The sequence below is a fragment of the Alligator mississippiensis genome, chromosome 11 (genome assembly GCF_030867095.1).
Source record: "Alligator mississippiensis isolate rAllMis1 chromosome 11, rAllMis1, whole genome shotgun sequence".
In the NCBI taxonomy this organism is placed as follows: Eukaryota; Metazoa; Chordata; order Crocodylia; family Alligatoridae; genus Alligator; species Alligator mississippiensis.
In genome coordinates this window covers 12400397-12406396 of record NC_081834.1, presented here as the reverse complement: position 1 = coordinate 12406396, position 6000 = coordinate 12400397, and positions in this window count along the sequence as shown.

The window sequence follows — 6000 nt, the reverse complement described above, 5'->3', positions numbered from 1 at the left end:
TGAACTACACTTGAGAGTGCTAAAAGAACTGGCTGACGTCATTGCGAGACCTTTGGCCAACTTACTTGAAGACTCAAGACACTTGGGAAAGGTCCCAGAAGACTGGAAGAAGGCCAATGTGGTGCCTATCTTTAAGAAAGGGAGAAAGGAGGACCCGGGGAATTACAGGCCAGTCAGATTGACCTGAATCCCTGGTAAAATCCTGGAGAAAGTTATCAAAGAACCCATCACTGACAGGTGAACAGAAGGCATTATTCTGAAGGACAGCCAACACGGATTCATTATGGCAGGTCATGCCAGACCAATCTCCTCTCCCTCTACAATCAGGTAATTCACCACCTGGATAGGGGAAATGAGGTTGATGTCATATACTTGGACTTCAAAGAGGCCTTTGACCTGGTCTCTGATGGTGTCCTCATGGTCATATTGGGAAAATGTGGCCTCAACTACTTTGTGGTCTGGTGGCTAGGTAACTGGCTCCATAACAGGCCCCAGAAAGTACTGATAGATGGAACTGAGTCATCGTGGCGGTAGGTGACCAGTGCTTCAGGGCTCAGTACTCAGACCAGTTCTTTTCAACATGTTCATCAATGATTTGGATTCAGGGATTAAAAATGAACCAGCAAAGTTTGCTGACAACATCAAACTACGGGGGAGTGTGGTCATGCTCCAGGACAAGCTGGCAATACAGGCTGACCTGGACAAGCTCATGAGGTGGGCTGACCTCAACCTGATGTCATTTAATACAGAGAAATGCAAAGTGCTCCATCTGGGGAGAAGTAATCCACGACACACTTCCAGGCTCAGCAGTACTATGCTTGCCAGCACCACAACTGAATGAGACCTGGCTGTCATGATAGACAGCAAAATGAACATGAGTCACCAATGCAATGCTGTAGCTGGCAGAGCCAATCAAACACTGACATACATCTACCGGGGCATCTCAAGCAAGGCTAAGTATGTCATCTTCCTGCTCTACTTGGCCTTGGTGAGACTGCAGCTGGAGTACTGTGTACAGGTTTGAGCACTGCACTTTAGGAAGGATGTGGAGAAGTTTGAGACAGTCCAAAGAAGGGCCATGCACATGGTTAGAGGCCTGGAGACTAGGTCATATGAGGACAGGCTGAAAGACAGGGGACTGTTCAGCCTGGAGAAGAGAAGACTCAGAGGGAACTTGTTGGCAGCCTATAAGTATACCAGAGGAGTACATCAGGGCAGGGGAAGCACCAAAACCCCCAGGGGAGGACAAGAAATACTGGACACAAACTGATTGAGGATCACTTCAGACTAGACATAAGGAAAAATTTCTTTACAAGTTGAGTACCGAGGGTTTGGAACAGGCTCCCTCCCAGAGGTGGTACAATCATCCACCCTGGCGATCTTTAAAAAGCGTCTTGACTCTCACTTGCTGGGGTCATCTGATCCCAGCAGTCTTTCCTGCCTAAGTGCAGGGGGGCTGGACCCAATGATCTGTAAGGTCCCTTCCAGCCCCTAACATCTATGAAAATCTGAAACTATTAAACAGTGGTTTTCCCAGCACACTAGATGCCCTGCTGGCACAAGTGATGACGCGCAGCTGCACAGATCCAGTAGAAGCTGTGGGGAGTCAAACATGTGGTTGAGGTGATGGCTGCCTGTTGGCAGAAGCCCCCGAGTGTAGACAAGGCTTTACCCCTCTCTGTCAGGAAAGGATGGTTCTGGTGCCATGGAGGAGCTTGAAGTGTGGACACACTCTTCTGTCAGCAACCCTTTGTCACATAGCCTTCACCTGAGCTAGCAAAAAGATCCTGACCTTTTTGTTACCAGCCCACCTGGCTCTGGGCTTGTGCTTTCTCCCCCGTAAGCCTGAAGATGGATAATAAAAAGCAGCAGAGACTGTTACTGATCTTCTGCATTTACCTAGGCAAACTTTTCTTTTCACAAGGTCATTTTGGGGGTCAAAACTTTAAAAAGGGGGAGAAAACCCAGATGAAAAGATGTTCCAGTTTTGTTCAGGCTAAACTTTTCCAGTCATTTCTCAGCATCTGCAGGCAGTGGAAACACAGGCAGTGCGGAAAAGAAATCCAAAAGGATATTCTACATTAGGTCTGTGATATACTGCAATGGCAGCCAAGAGCAACAAGGCACAGCAAGGAGAAACCCCCCTTCTCCCTCCCGCTCTATGCTCCATAAGGAAGTGCAATGCCTAAGCACAGTAGCTGATTGTTTTCAGTGCTGGGAAAGCTTGGGCAGTGGTAAGGAAACATCCAGACAGCAGGCATGCATCTGGGCAGATGCACACATATGGCACAGGGAGCTGGGAGAGGCTATGATAAATGCTCGAGTTCCTGCCAGGCTGGATACGTTACAGGAATAAATGGAGAGGCTGCAGGGAAATGCAGGGCTGGAAGCAGGGCCAGGAGCACAGTGCTGCAAAATATTTTCTTGGTTCCAGGATGAGTTTCTCAAGGATTTTTGAAGATCTGGCTGATGTGGTTTAATGGCTTCTGCAGTCCGGCCAGATAGGAAAAGCCCAAAGCTCAGACCCTGAAGAAGGTGTCATGAAGCTATCCCTCTCCCTTTCTTGTTGGCAGACAGACAGACACAAGCATGCACACACGCTTCGCCAAATTGGTGCCTCCTATTGCCAAATGAAGGAAACTCCTGACATTTAAGCTGCATTCAAGAGGCCTGAAGAGGAATCGATCTAAGTTATGCAGTTTACTGTAAGTGGCCTAGTTTAGATCGGTAGCAAAAAGTATTCATATTCGCCCTTTGGAGGGTGGCAGGGGTACACAGGCTGCCCGCACTGTAAGTTGTCCTGGGGCCAATTGGAGAGTGGTGAAGGTCCTGAGATTCCACCCTGACCCAGGAAATGCAGACCTCCTGTGAAAGACAGCACCTAAATATACTTTGCCATCTTGCAGCTCTGTGCTGATATGGTTACCATGAACTAGGCTGTGCCTCTCTCATCACTATACTGTATTGTGCACCGTGCTTAGTTGCTTACATTGGAAAAGTGTAGACCTGAGGCCTAGCACAAGGACTATGGGTATGGGCATGCGACAGTATTCTAATTGTTAGGTGTGAGCTAGCTGAGAACAACCGAGATAAATGGAATTTTTTGTCCGAACACACACTTGCTGGGCATGTACCTGCCTTGCTACTGAATAATCTACTCTCCTCTGTGCAAAACACTTTCTGTGCGTCATGTCCATGCTGTGCTATCAAGGGTTTCTTGGCAACCCCTCATAACTGTCTTGATTCCAGCTGATTGTTGGCGCACAGGTGCTGTGGAGGGGTGGGTAAGGCATCAATGAAAGATGAAAGCCTCTAGGTTACGTGGGAGAGCTGTAAAGCTCTAAGCTCTTATATCTTGTATATAGAATTAGCTTATTCCTCACGGGTCATCTGACTGATTATTATCATTCCTGGTAATTTTATAGTGTGTCCAAATGTGACACACTTCACAACAAAACCTATGGAGGGCAGGTGTCTGCCCTGCAGTACTTAATGTCCAAAAGATGGATGCAACAAGTGGGCCGTTCTGGGGCCAGTCCAGACGTTGGCCCACCCACTTGTCTTGGACAATCCACCCACCTGCCCCGCCTGCCATGCCTTTGATGTAACTAAAGATGTTCTTAGGTGGGAGGCTGTCCATTTAATTGCCCTGATGCCAAGGGCAAATACACGGCTCTGAACCTACCCTTATACTGTGTCCGACGCCTCACAGATGGCATCCATATCCCCAAACTCCCCCGGCCCTTTAGCTAGGCCACACACGGCCTCACCCAGCCTAGATTTGACCTCAGGCTTCCTGAGACCTGCCTGGACCCATTTCATCCCACACCCCCACACTGGGGCTCTCAATCCCACACCCCTGGAACTTCAATACCTGGTTCCTTCATGAGCCTCAGACCCCACTTAGTGGACTTAGGCCCTGTCTCAGGCCCTCTTCTCACAGCCTGGACCCCACTTCAGGCTCCACTCAGTGGGCCTTGGTTCTGTGCTTTTCTGTCGGGGTATGCTCCCCTAGCTTTTCCTCTCCATGGGGTAACCCGCAAGGCAGCAGGGGCTGAGGTTTTCTAGCGCCCCATTACTCATTAGGGCTGTACAAAGCTTTGGGTGGTGATTCGATTCAGAGGAGATTCAGTCCAATTCGGTGGCCAAATCTCTGAATCCAAATTGAATCGGAGGACCAATTAAAAGGTCCAAATCGATTCGAAGCTCTCTGAATCTTCAGAAAAGATTTGGAAAGCTTCAATGATTCGGACAGTCCCCAGTGGCTGCAGCAGGGAGCTGCAGCCAGACTCGGAGCTGGTAAGTAGGAGTGGGGGAGGAGAGGTAGAGGTGGGGAGGGAACCATGGGAGGACTCCTGCCAGGCCCCATCCCATGCCCACTCCCCTAGCCCCACCCCATGGCTGCCCCACCCACCCCAGCTTCCCGTGCTTTAAAAAAAAGCCTGGACTCACCAGGTGCTGCTGGGTGGGGGGCGATCCCCGCTGCCCTGCACTGCCCCATGCTGCATGGGGGGCTCTGCACAAGCCCCCTGACCCCTGCCCTGTTGTTCCCCCAGCACCTCCCCCCCATGGCTGCCTTGCCTGCCCCAGCTCTGGCCTTTTAAGAAAAAAAAAAGAGAAAAATCCCTGGACTGACCACTCCTGCAGTGGCCTTGGGGCTTCAGGGCACATGATGTGGGGCAACAGGGGACACCGGGGATCACCCCCTGCCCAGCAGGAATGCTGAGTCCAGGGTTTTTCTGTTTTTTTTCTTAAAGGGCCAGAGCTGTGGCAGGCGGGGCAGCCATGGTGGGCTACAATAGTGGGGAGGGGGTTGGAGGGCTCATGGCAGAGCCCCACATGCAGTGTGGGACAGTGGGGGGCAGCAGGGATTGTGCCCCGCCTGGAAGCACCCAGTGAGCCAGGGCTTTTTTTTCCTGAAGTGCTGGAAGCTGAGGTGGGTGAGGCAGCCATTGCCAGGCTGGGAGAGCGGGCAGGGGAGGGGCATGGGTGATTTGGAGATTTGGCAGCAGCCAAATCTCTGAATCAGATTTGGCCAAATTGATTCGGGACAGTCATTCGAATCATGGAATCAAATCACTGTCCCCTGAATCGTCCGAATCCAAATCTAAAGCAAATACTAGCTGCTTCGCACAGACCTAATACTCATCCTTTTCTGGGGAGGCACAGGTGTGGCATTCCCTGGAAGCTGCCCTGTCACAAGCAGCCCCACCACACCATCCCACCCCAGCAGGGTGTAGTTTTAGGTCATGCCCCAGGTCCAGGAACCTCCTCCATCCCCATAGTTCCTGCCCTGCATCTCCAGGCTGTTCTGGGAGCAATAGCCGGCTGGGTGAGGTTGCTCCTTCGGCCCCCTGCAGCAACTGCCTGTTCTGCTTTGGGACCTAGCCTTATACCCAGGCAGCCTCCTACCTAACGTGTGACTGCCTAATTGGGCCTGCTCCCACCTGCAGGCTGCTTACTGCCTGCTCAGACCCCTGAAAGTGTCAGGCACAAACTGTGCTCTGCCACAATGGACATGGTAGATAAGTGAGTGTTCTGCCCCACAAAGGGAGGACACACAATGGTCCCGTTATTGGGATTCAGCCTGTTGTTGCTGGAATGGTTCAAAAGTTGTGCTTTTGGTTAGTTGAAACCACATTCATTTCCGGTACTGCCGTTGCACAAGTGGGTCCTCAGAAGTGATCTAAATAAGATGAGACACCTGCCAGTGAGCTTTTCTCATGGTGTGGGAACAGTCCACCTTACCAACAGTCTTTGGCAGTGCTCTTTCCACAGAGGTTGGCCACTTGCAAGACCATAAGGACATCTGGTTTTGTGCCTTGAGACTGTTCAAATAGAAGCAGACTTTCAAGGCATGTGCAGTGAAAAAATGCTCTCTCACAACTTTGCTCTGGCTTGCAATGGCATCAACTCTGGTGGGCCCATCAGGGAGATTCTCTGCTGTATTCATCTTCTGCTGCTTGCAGTCGAGTGGCAGGGGAAGGGCCGGAGTAGTTA